This window comes from Poeciliopsis prolifica, unplaced genomic scaffold (assembly GCF_027474105.1).
Source record: "Poeciliopsis prolifica strain line A6 unplaced genomic scaffold, Auburn_PproV2 SCAFFOLD032, whole genome shotgun sequence".
NCBI lineage: Eukaryota > Metazoa > Chordata > Actinopteri > Cyprinodontiformes > Poeciliidae > Poeciliopsis > Poeciliopsis prolifica.
In genome coordinates, this window is record NW_026562407.1 from 5,121,765 (window position 1) to 5,134,928 (window position 13,164).

The following is a 13,164-nucleotide window of genomic DNA, read 5'->3' on the forward strand; positions in this document are numbered from 1 at the left end:
AACAGCTCAATCTCACCTTCATCGCCCACTTCTCTCCAAGAAGCAGATGCTATAATTTTTCTTGCTGGAATACCCCTCCTCCCTCATCCACTTTCATTTTAGACCCTCTAGATGGATCAGCCCCCTCTCAACCCAGGCTTCCTCTGCACCTCCTCAGACAAAGAGATTGATTTGTCTACAGGACGCCTCTGACCTTTGATATGATCCAATAAGGGACGCTTCGCCCTAACCGAATTAGACAAGTGGGGGGATGCACATTAGAGGAGGGTGTGTCTCTTTTGCACATTGCATACCTCTGTTTTCTTTTCTTTTTTTTTTTTTTATCCTGTGTTGGGTAAATCCACTGTCCATCTCCTGCCAGGCCCTATTAGACACTCAGGTCAAAATAAAAGATGTGTTTTCAAATTGCACTTTACCTAAAGGCTCTTTGGGCCAAATTTAATTTTCACCTTGCACTGATTTTCTCCCTACTCACAGCTCAGTGGGACCCAATGTTTCTGTGGTGTTTTTCTGTGCTAAGTGCAAATAAAGGGAGCCTTTGCTGTAGATTACTACATGTCAGTAGACACTAGGTATAAAATGTCTTCCTCTAGACACTAGGGAACGGCATGATTGAAGTACTAGCCGTTTTGTGTTTCTGTGCTGGTCTTCTCTCAGTTACAAAATCAATTTTTAACAACTTGTCTTAGCTTGAATCTCAGGTTTGGTTTTTGGGTTTATACTTGAAAGATTATAAACTTTTTTATGTGTGTGTTCACCACCTTTTCAGCTCAACAACCTTTGTGAAATTCAGGGTTCCTGCACATTTTTCTGGTCGATACTTAATATGTTAATTTTTTAGGCCATTAAGAAAGATGTAAACATAAGTGTTTATGTTTACATCTTTCTTAATTAATAAACCAAATCCATTTTGAAGGGCAAACTAAGATTTTATTTCACCAAAAATACAAATAATTCAAAAATACATATTCAGTTTGTTCCTGAATATGTCAAATTTTAACCTAATTAAGGTCTGCTTAGAAATCTTAAAAAAAAAAAAATTATTAAAAACCTAAAATGGGTGTAGTTTTGACATCATGAGAAGTTCTAGATAATGAAGAAAAAGAAGCTGTTGATCACAACATAAACTGTATTATTAGAAAGACCAACATGTCAACCTCGATTTGACATTTTAGGAGGTGCTGGTGTGTCAGGGTTGAGTGAATCTCTCTGGCAGACCTAAAAGAAAAAAAAAAGCTGACAGGCCAGACAGAAGAAAGGACTGATTTTGACAGATCCGAGCCTCTTTCATTGGATCATATGATGAGGAAAACAAAAGAAGGAAGGTGGAGGATAACGGCACACAGAGGCTTCAAAGTGGGAAACAGGGTTGCAGAACCAACGAATTGTGAGGAAACGCACGTCAGCCTGCATGGATACACATGAGACCTGATATCACAAGCCACAACACATAACCAGGCAGCAACAGAGGGGAAGCTGTTTTCTGTGTGAAGCAGCAGGGGTTGCATGAGGGGATGCAAACTGACTCCCCCTTTCTCCCAGCGACTCTGAACTTTTCGCAACCATTTGTTTGTCATCTTAAACTGGCAGTAAGCTGAGGAATCCCAGGTTTTACACAAAACCCTACCCAGTGTGACTCTCTGCTGGGGAACTGATTCCTTCCAAAACCCTCATTGTTATTCTGCTGTGATGCCAAGGGATCTGCTGAGCACCCACAGCCAAACCTACAGGAGGGCTGAGTGGGAGGAGGGTGTGCTGTGTTTACTTTGTGTGCTCTTTCAGGGGACAGCGGTATCACACACACAGGATTACAGATGAAACAACTTTTGAGGGTTATGCTATAAAGGTGTCCATTTCATGAGAATATGAGTCCATCTTCCCATTTTAAATCTTCAAGTTTATCTTTCAAAAGGGCAAGAGATGCCAATTTCAATGCCAAGTCTAGATCGCAGACCTCATATGGCCCTGATCTTTGACTAAATTTAGATGGCAATAAACCCAAACAGTTTAGTTCATGTCACTTCATTTACATAAAAACTTTATTGAAGCACATAACTCATGTCTGGAAATTATGCTAAATGCCAAGCAAAGTTTTAATAGATTGGAACTGCTTCTTTTCTTATATTCACTTCTACTGAATATTTAAAATCAACTGTGGATGGGCAGTATGACTGGGATCCAGAAATTACTGGGTGGTGTAAAGCCACAGCACTGAACAGTAAAAAGTAAATTAACAGTTACTGGGTAAAATCAGAAAATATAAACAATGACACTCACTAGATGCAAAAACTAGTTTCAATTTTAAAAAAGCCCAAAGTTACATTCCTATCTTGCTGGACATGCCAGTGAATGTGATATATTTTTTTTAAAATAAAATACTTGTTCAAATTCAGACCGTCTATACTCCCATTAGCATTTTCACCATCTTTTACAGTATTTGTGTCTCCTGTCCACTAACACTTCATTTTGTGAAAAACGCTAACCAAAAAAACTGGACAATAGCAATTCTAAATGACAATGTGCACTCTACTTTATGCATGTCCAATGTTCATATTTGCTGGAAACAAAAACAACCTTTATTATTGGTTTTTCCACAACCTGTTTTCCATTTTTACTTTGATCACATTAAAATTCAAAGTGTGAAAAAAATTGAAAACGTTTATGGGGCTGAGTGCTGCCACTGTTTCAGAATACTATTTAGCCTTTGAATTTTGTATGGGTATTTTTAAACTGAAATTACAGTGCCTGTGTGGATGCAAATTGTTTCACAAACAGATAAAGATGTATATATAAAAATCCCTTTTCAAAAACATGGTACGTCACAGCCTGAATTTTCAAAGGTTATTTGCTGATATCTGGGGATGTGGTTATAGATATTGGGGATATGGTGATGGCTGCAAGTTTGTTTGAACTCTTTTGTGGGATTACATTCCAATGTCTTTGATGTTCAGATGGAGCACAACAATGGCATGTTGTCTGACGCCTCACAACTTACGCTCAGTGAGATGCAGGTTAAGCCGGAGACTGCAGCTCCAAGGAGGAGCTTTGTGGAAATAGGCAGCACTTTATGAGAGCAAGCGTTTTTGCACCTCTAAATGGCTGCCACTGGAGATTCAGCAAGTACTCAAACATTCATGAACGATTCAAAGCAACATACCAGGCATGTTTTTGATGATGGAATGACGTGACATGATATAAAGCTCAGAAAAACTGTTTTTACATAGTCTCCCTCAACTCCCATCTCAACCCCTACTTTTAAGAATATGTAAAAATTATTTTTGGAATTGTTTTAAAGCATGAATTCCAAATAGACACCTAAAAAGCAAATATGCCCAGAACTAAAGAAGTTCTTTGATGAAATCAGTCAAATTTGTCTGACTTGATTGTGAGGTTTGGCTTACCTTTTAAATAAGACTCAGATGTCCATTTAACTTTCACATACAAATTGTGTTTAGCCCAATTTTAGCAGAGACGTTTGCTGACAGTTTTGATGAGCTTTCAGTGTCCCTCAAACCATAAAATACTCATTTGGTTAAGAAAGTAACAAGGACTGAACTGATTCTTGTAATCCTCCCTGAGCCGTTAAACTGCAGTCAACTTGGAATTATAATCGTTTAAAAACTATCAGACAGGCACCTTTGTTAAATTAAATTCCCACTCTATAAAATACCGCCCCACCCTCTGTCTACCATGTCCTAGATATTCATCAAGATAGATAGGAGAAAAAGACTTTAATATGCACAATGTAATACGCTTCAACAACCCTTCCAAGGGACGTCCACATTCCCCTTTGTGTGGAGATTACACTTTGCACAGCCCAAGAGCTGCTGATCTTGTCAGGGATTTGCTTTAAAATGTTCAAGGTGTGAACATTTGATCAAAACTGTCCCTTTTCGCTCAGATCAAAGACAATGAAGCCTCAGAATGACGAAATTCATGCACTCTCAGCCTAGAAGCTGTATTTACAGTACATATGTAAGCTGCACTTAATGAAATATGCAAACCACATTATTTGCATAAACCTCTTGATTACCTCCATCTCTTTTGGAAAATAAGCTTGCAATGCTACACTGAAAGTTCCTGCGGTCACATTTAGAAGTAGACAGCAGTTATTTCAGTATTTACCAAGAAACCCCACATTTGCACATTACATTCAGACTGTAGTTTAGCCAGCTTTAAAACATGATTAATAAATTATATCCTGTGGATTCAAGTCTCACTGATCCCATAGTTGGACTTTTTCCAATTTTGGATTTAAATTTCATCCTTTAGACTTGAAGGACTTTTCTTCCCTATAAAACTAAATAAAGACTTCAGTAAATCTAAATCCTGTTTAAATATGAGTTTTTAAGCTATACAGTTATAGCTCCATATTACATTTTTACTCAGCAAAGCAGCACTGCATATTATGGAATGAAAATGTTATTGACAGTGACCTCCAAGTGGTTTAAAATAAATCAGGTACATAAACCAAATGATACGTGACGGCTAATGGAACTGAGATTAAAGAATTTCCTTTGAATCTTCTGTCAAATACAGGGAACAGCTTCACCTCCCCGTCTTGTTTCATAAACTGAACCGAAAAAACCGTGAGAGAAAAGACTTGCATCAGATCAGGTTTAAAAAAAAATGTGTGAACATTCCAAGAAGTGAAAGCTAGAAAATTTAAAGTTGTTTTGAGGTCAACAGCTAGTCTGAGGAAAAAATCAAAACTGTTACTTGAGTTTACTTTTGTCCTCTGCTCCTTTGTTTTTGCGAAACACTTTGATTCTCTCTACTCTTTCCAATGGTGGAAGTCCCTTGGATAGCAACCGAAGTAGGTCTAATTGATTTCTCTTGTTCCTGTCGGTTAGAGGCAGCATCATCGAACTGTGCAGAGTACCCTGGCTCCAGCTTGCCTGCGTTATTCCTCTGTTTTCTTCTTTCCCTCCAAATCCCAATGGACTCGGCTGTCAATACACAACATACCAGAACCTTTGGAACTCTCGCGAGGTGCGAGACAGTACAGGATTGCCAAAGCATTTCCATGGCTGGAGATAAAATACCAAACCATGGTACAGCACTTGTAACTTACTAAAATGTTATAAGGTTAAACTAATATTTGCTCTATTGAAACTACATCATGTTTTTAGCGAGCGCCTATCACTGACAGAGATCTGACTGAAACAAATTAACATCCAAACCCAATGTCTGCAGAGGTGTTTTAGGGTTTAAATGGTTTAAATGGTAATCTTAAACAAAAATGTTACAATGTATATCCTTGAGCAATCTTTAAAACAGAAATGATGGTATATGATTTTCTTTATCTGCTATTATTGCTAAAATATCACATACTGCAATAATATCAGTCATTTTACTTTTTATGATTGTTAGAATATAACCACACTCATGTAGAAATGCACAAAGAGAGGTAAGGAAAACAGGGAAAGAGTGCCAAGTTTGAAATCCTAATTCAATCTCAAAAATCAGGCTAAAGTTGAAAATCAGAATCAGGTATAAAAAAAAACACAATTTTACATCAAGCTGTTTCTTTTCCTTTTAATCAATGCATATAATTTCAGTTTGCATGTCTGTTGAAAATGTTGAAAGAACACTGGAATATAAGCCAGATGATACTGCAAGCTTCTTTATAGAACTCATTATTTATAATACCTAAAGATTACAGACCTGAATATGTAGGTTGGAATTATATCCTTTAAAAAACAGACCAGAATAAAGTGCATTACTAAAAACTAGGAGGAGTTTAAATCACACAACTAATAATTATGGTTGAGACCTGTGTGAGACTTGTGCACAACTGAATCTACTTAACTGCATTACCACAAATGCATGAACTTATAGCTGAACATAATCACAGTTTCACACCAAGAAGTTATTCTCCAAGTGATTGAAAGAGGTCAAAAGTATATGCTGTCAGGTATGTGCAATAAAACTCTGTGTCAAAATGGAGTGGTATATTTAAAATGGTTGATAAAGAAAGAACCCGGTGTTTTTCTCGCCAGAACTAAAATCTGCACCAGACATAATGTACATTTTCTCTGACCTTTGTTCTTCTCAGACAGATTGCTTAAACTAAAGTAACGAATAACCTTCGCAAATACAACTATATCACAAATTTTGAGGGTGGGATGTGTGCTTGTACAATTAGCACAGAATCAAACATTACCTTGGCACACAATAAACAATGATGAGTATTAAGAATTCCTCATTTCTGGTCACTCAGTCTCAAGGAATTTATTTCTGTATTTTAGTCGAAGCAAATAGGGTTTCTTAGCAGCTGTCCTCTAACACGGTGACTGCGACAATATCTGATGGCAAAAGCTATTTCAAACATTAGTATGAAGCAATTTAGATGGATTGGCTGGAGAGGGAATTATAAGAGGGATTTCATTCAATTCCTGTTAGAAGCTGCCATTTTCTTTGAGAAATTGAATGCAGCTAATTTGTTAATACTCTGTGGGTTTGGACACCAAAACTGGCAGTCTGAGGTTCAAGAATATGACCACAGATTAACTTTAAGTCATCCAAACATTAAACAATATCCTTCTACCATGTCACAGGACTTAAAAAAAGAACTACTCCATTAACATTGGCAGCACACAATATTAATAGTGTTTTGAATGGCACCTACATATTTTTTGTCTGGGTATAGTCAAGTTTTGACATACTCCATTTCTAAAGATAGTGAACAACTGGTTGATCAATTTCTTACATTTAAGCCCAAACTTCCCTCCTGCAGAATTAGATGTAAAATCCTTCATATTTAACCAAAACGTTTGTTTCCGAGGGCTAATAAGACAGGTGTGTCTGAAAAGGCGTACAATCTAAAGGGAGTATAAGTTTGCTAAAATGAAAAAGAACTCTATTTTATAAAGAAATCGGCCCCTACCCAGTAACCAAAGCATTACAGAATGCAGCATTAACAATACAGCATTATTTGCATTACAGAAATCAAACCATTCATATTGCTGCCAACAGGTCTTGTGCACGTTTTCACTCCTTGATGATGAGCTTCTCCAAAACTTTTATACTTCCAATTAGAAGAGACATATTGGTCAGATTTAAAGGTAACTTTAAAACTAAATCTTTGGATTTGGTTGATTTAAGTTATTTAAATCAGCCGAATCAATTCAATAATTTGGTGTTTAACTGACTACAATATGAGACTGACTTTTTACAAACACAAATTGATTGAAAGTCCTATTTGGTATCAATGTGTTCACTCTTCCTAATTGACTATTAGTTTGTCATTAAAAATAAAAAATAAATAACAGCCCCATCTAGTGCAAGAAAATGTTCGGTGCAAACCAACCAAAACTGTAAAAGCATGAAATAGAAAAATACCAATCTTTGGAGATGATTTCCAAGTTTTAGATTGGAAGACCCATAGAGCTCCAACATAATTTGCCTCCATGAGTATTTTAAAACTCATCTGTTGCCTTACATCTGTACAAGCGGCAATGATGGCTTCTTGCTGTTCTTTAACAAACCTAAAGAGTGTTTATATGACCAAATCATTCATCTAGTCAAGCACAATGCATAAGAAAAGGAATTTCAAAGGTATCTTAATACCAAAAGCAGAAAAAATTGTTTGAGTACATTAGCTTGTAAAATGGCTTTTTGTGTTTGTGTGCTGTATGGAATTCAGTGAGGTATTTAGAGCTCACTGAATACAGTGTGTGAATGAAATGTCTGCTCAATTGTGACCTTCCAGCAGCATTGTGTGTCAGTATTTAATATGTTACACGAGGAAAGAAGGGACAGCTAGCGTATCATTACATGAAAATCCACCTCTGATATGGACATGTTCCCGTTTACACACCTGTGTGCAGCACTCTCTGGAGCTATCCGACATGCTTGTTTGCCCACATCTATTTGGAGCTGGATTTATTTTGTCATACAACTGTCTTCGAATGAGAAATGTGAGATGAATCTTGTGTTGTGCAGCCAGAAAGAGCTGGTATATTTAGCACCACCAGAACATTCAGTTTTAGGGACTGTGTCCACAGAGGGACAACGGCGCCCTTCTGAGAGAGCTCTGCAAGAGAGACGAGAAACTTTGGCACCAAATGCTCCAGCTATTACAAAATGAAACCTCGCCTTATCCAAGAGCGCTAAGATGTAGATAAATAAATAAAACATTGCCTCTGTGAGCGGGGAGGCAACGTGACAGCGGGAGATTTCCCCCCCACCCCGGCTTTCATGTTGGCAGGCACAGGCATTTTATTTTTGGATGAATCAAAAATTTCCTGAAAACGCCTGCGCCAGGTGTATCTAATTATCTGACAGCGTATCCTCATTATAAAGCGGCCCAAGGGAGTGGGCGACTCTGCTTTCTGAGCCCTGGACCGCAATCAAGATGCTCTTTTCATCACAAACAAAGGCATGACAAGCCAATACTTTTCTTGAAGATTAAGTGCATTCACCTTTTTCCATTTTTGCACTTGACTGGGCAGTTTTTACATGTTTCTCAACATAGAAATGAAATACATTGATGGTCAAATTGGAAATCTGGAATGAATGTAATGGTTAAAATGAAAGTCAATCAGATTATTGAGGAAAATGAGAATAGGGCAGTAAAAGCATTTCTAAAAATAAAATAAAAACTGATCAGGTGTTGGGATAGTCCCATTTCTATTTCAGCAGTTTGGATTATGGCACATGAATTACATTTGTAAACCATAGTTAACTCTGCATTCTGTCAACCCCAGAGCACCCATATGTTAAGGGATAATTGATCAAAGATCTTGATTTGCAGAGATGCAACTTTCTCTCTCCTGGCTGTGGTTCTTGGAAGTCACAGTGGATGGGTGTCCACAACCAGATCATCTCACAGCTTCAGCTCAAGGTCCCACAGTCACTAAAAGTGGATTCGCTGAATTTTTTTGGGAGATTTGAACAAATGAACACAATGACATGATGTTCTCAGAAAATGATGTTCACTGTGAAAAGAGCTAGAAAGCTATGAAGCAGGTTCATTGAACAACACAAAATTGCTTTGTGCCCTTAAACTCGAGGATACCTGATCCGAGAAGCTGCAGTCTTCCAGTATTTTTGTCAGCTACTATTTATTGTGCAAAAAGAGAAAACTGCCGGCGGACCCATCTGCTGTGGTTCGATTTGGTAATGGTACATTGAAAAATTAACTGTTTACTCATAATGCGTAATCAAAGCGTTTTAATATTAATGATAGACAGAGACACATCTGTAGCAACATTTTTCCAAATCTAAAACCAACCAAGCATGTGTCCTCATATCTGTTTCCTGTGTTGTCATTTAATTCCTTTAAAAATGCAACGGCAGCCCATCTCTCGCACGCCTCCTGACTGGCAGACTGTAATACCATTACCTCTCCTCGATGGTCATGCTCACTTAGCCCTCTGTCACTCTACACTGGCCAGGGAAGACGCATCTGTCTGGCTGTGAGTGTGCTGCCCTTGGACCTCATTTGCAATTGCTGCTCTTCAGCTCAGCTTGCCACAAAAACACTGAAGCACACAAACTTTTCAGTTCATTATCTCGCCTTTTAGGAGTTTTTTTTTTTGCTTTCCAAGAAGCAAAGTATGACTGCAAATCACGGGTAATTGGCTACATATGAATCACTCCTCAGCAGTATAGGCTGATAGACTGTAAACCTTTGTTGTTTAAATTTACTTAAAATGATGTAAAAAGAAAAAACGTATACTAAAATCTTAATGCGAAACATATAACTAGCAGATTGCTTTCCACTACTTTGAGGTTTTCTTGATTTCTACACAAATCCATTATGGCACTTTTCACAACAGCTCATTGTGGATCAGACCTGATTTTAACAGGCTACAATAAGTTAAAGATGACGATGTTATGTCTAAAAATAACCCAGATTTATATATTTTATCCAAGTTTAGATAAAGCAAAACTACTTTGTCTAAATGGGATCTAACTATGGACATTCAGGATATTCAAATATGTGAAAATCTGTGTCTTGAAGTCCTGAAGCAAAACTCAGTAACAGCTGAATTATATAAATCCATTTTTTTGGTTGTGATATTACTGCATTAATATCAATGTGCAGAAATAGGTGGTCTTTTTATTTATTTCAGAGCTAACTGAAAAATTGAGTATGACAAAATTCTTCCATATTTGTGCTTTAATGTTGGAAACTTGATATCTTGCCAAGCCCTGCAGTTATTTAGGGCATCAACATTGCTGCTTTCTGGATATCAACATAATCAAAATGGTATTATTCAACACAAACAATAATTTCCACCTCAAACCAGTAGTTTTATACAATGGCAGCAACTGATCCCCTTAATTCACCAACTTCTCATAAGAAAGCAGACACAGAGAATATTCTCTGGGCAGATTGAAATATAAATAAAACAAAGAGCTCAATTTGGGTTTTTAAGTAAAAGAAATAGGAGAATGACAATAAAACTGTGTCTCGTACAGATTAAGCATATGGAAAGAGTACGGGTAATAAGATCTAGATGCTTTCGGATTCTTATGCTCATTGATTTTATGTACCAAGTTTACGGGCAAACATATCCAATCGTATTCACCTCTATGAGAACTTCTACTATTATACCAAATACATTCAAACTCTACATGCGCCACTTACATGTTTAGACGCATTTTAGAACAAAAATGCTTTTTTAACAGTTAAGCTGTGTCAAACATTTTCAGTTGTTTTAAGTTGAGGAAGAGGAAACTAGCTAAAACAGAGGCTGTTCCTCTGATTAGTTCAGGGGTGTCCAACTCCAGTCATCAAGAGCTCAAGTCTGGCATGTTTTAGATGAATTCCTACCACCCAACACCCAGAGGAATGGTTGAATTAACTCCCCAGTGCGTCATTGAGTTCTGCAGAATTCTGTTAATTAACCTGCAATTTCATTCATATTTTCTGAACCAGAGGATCATTTAAAACAAGCAGGACAACAGATCCTGACTACAGCTTGACACACCAGGAGAAGCTCTGAGCCGTCCGTCATTGTTTCTCTAATGCAGGTAAGAGAACAATTTCCAATCAACACTTTTAACATATCCAAAGAAGAAAGCAGGTTGAATAAATTAGCAGCTAAGTGTCTAATTATAGACTAACTACAAAGAAGGGAAAAAAGCGGGCTTGTGGTGACATCTACTGCGCATGATCCGCTGTCAGTCAAAAACTGGCATCAAAGCCTGACAGATAAGAGCGGGAAAAAAAAAAATAACCAAACTGGGTGAGTCACAGCCCACCCACAGTCTGCATTACCTGAGTTAGGACTTATTTGCTCAGATCACTCACACAGCAGCAACCATCCGTGAAAATTTAACTTTCCCAACAAAACCAATTCCAGCCATTTCTATGTCTTCTCTGCAGGTTTGAGGGAGAAAAAACAAACAAACAAAAATAAACTACGGAGCAAACAGTCCTTGCACTAATTACTTGACCATGCTGCTGAAAATGTCTCAACCTCATCCGGAATGCAGCATTGTTAAATCAAATCTACATCCAAACAAATGCACAACTGCTGCTCTCATGAACCGAGAGCCGTTTAGAGGAAAAAAAAAAAAAGTAGCTGTTACTTACTATGCACCCAGGCAGGAGGACATAAAGCTCCGGTGACTGTAATTAAAACAGAACGCAAAACAAATGCGCATTGTTTTATTATTGCGTGCTTTCTTTGACAGAGCGCATGCATGTGGAAAATATGTACTTACCGGAGCCGTCCGGATAAATTCCTTGGGAAATTCCTAAGGAGTCTCTCCTCTCTTCTGTCTCAAAGTCAGAAAACAGCAACGCTTATGTTCTTATTCCAAAAAATAAGAAATAAAGCAGGGACCCCCGATTTTTACTGAAAGAGAGATAAGACACCAAAAGAGCCCAGAAGAATTCCGTTAGAATCGAGAGTCCAGCCCATCTCCTCCTCTCTCCCCACACCACCCAAAAAGTGTTGACATGACATCTGTGACGAAAGAGGGGGGAAAAACGCGACTCGTGAGAAATTGGCAAAATAGACAAATAGGTACCTGCTCTCTTTATCACTGTCGGCAAAAGACAGTAAGAGCAGCAGGGGAAAAAAAGAGACGGTCGGAAGCTTTTTTTCTTTTCTTTTCTTTTTTCTTAGTTTGTTTCTATTTTTTTCCTGTGGAAGCGCAGCAGCCAGAATGCTGTCACATCCCGAGCTGCACACATTCAAACAGACGTGGAGACTGCTGGAGGAAGGAAAGGGAGAGGAAGAGGCGAGCGGAGCGGAGAGGAGCCGCGGGATGCTGCTGCGCTCTGAGTTGCACTGCTCAGACGAGCCGCTGGATGGCCGGCTGGAGGAGGGCACCTGGCGGGGTCCACAACATGCCCGATTAAACCGCTCCACTTGCCTTTGAGAAGGTCCTAAAACAGCTACCAACATTTAAGGTTGATATCTTAAAGATTTTTCTGCAGTAGGGTGTAACTACTATCCCCGTTCAGTAATTATTGCGCCTGACACAGTGGCACGTCAAATAAAAGCTCCTCCAAAATGCAGCCTCCTTTACTGAAGAGCTTTTCATACCTAAATAAACATAATTACAAGCAAATTTGGTTGTCCAGTTTAATTAAGCGAGCTCCATGTTGCATAGGAACTCACAGACCACTGGTTTTGCTGAAAGTTCATTTGTGAACATCTGACCTGGACAAAACAAAGTCAGCAAATTGTGACTTTTCATTTGAAATCATAAGTGGGTAGTAACAAATACTAAGTAAAGTAAATGTAATTAAGTAAACTGGTTACATTTACTTAACTATGGAAAAAAAGTTTTCGGAGTAGTTTTACGGCACAGTCCTTTTCGCTTTTTCTTTAGTACTTTTATAAAGTGTCACGACTCGAGTGAAAGTTCTAGTTCACCAAAAGCACCAAATGGTAGAGATCCAGACACAGCTGCCTACTTTAAGCTGAAGTAAGACCTCTTGTTTCTCTGAAAACTTTGTTATTCTAATGTCAATTTGCTGAACCATTCAGCATTGAAAGTACTTTAGTCTGTTCTAACATACAGTATATTTCCATGACAGACTATATATTTATGGTATCTTTTAAATACCAAATCAGATGATCACATACTTAAAATGCCTTTTGAGTAATTTGTTGGGCTATTACTTCTTACTTGTGTAAAAATTTTCACAACTTGTACAATCACTACTTTAGTAGAATTTTTACTCTACTCTGC

At 37.9% G+C, this 13,164-nt stretch overlaps 1 protein-coding gene across 24 annotated transcripts in view; it reads right to left on the minus strand.

Moving 5' to 3' along the window:
- The window catches only part of LOC129373213 (receptor-type tyrosine-protein phosphatase delta), a 414,675-nt gene extending 402,444 nt beyond the window's left edge, over positions 1-12,231 (minus strand). For 8 of the 24 annotated variants that reach the window (XM_055051008.1, XM_055051006.1, XM_055051005.1 and 5 more), the window contains exons 1-2: positions 11,683-11,924; positions 11,552-11,587 (exon numbers count right to left, since the gene is read on the minus strand). The gene's annotated coding sequence lies outside the window, so the exon portion shown is untranslated. Of the gene's footprint in view, positions 1-11,551; positions 11,588-11,682; positions 11,925-11,991 lie in introns of those variants that run through there. The other 16 variants (XM_055051020.1, XM_055051019.1, XM_055051015.1 and 13 more) reach the window with 4 other exon arrangements.
- Positions 12,232-13,164: the final 933 nt, after the last annotated feature.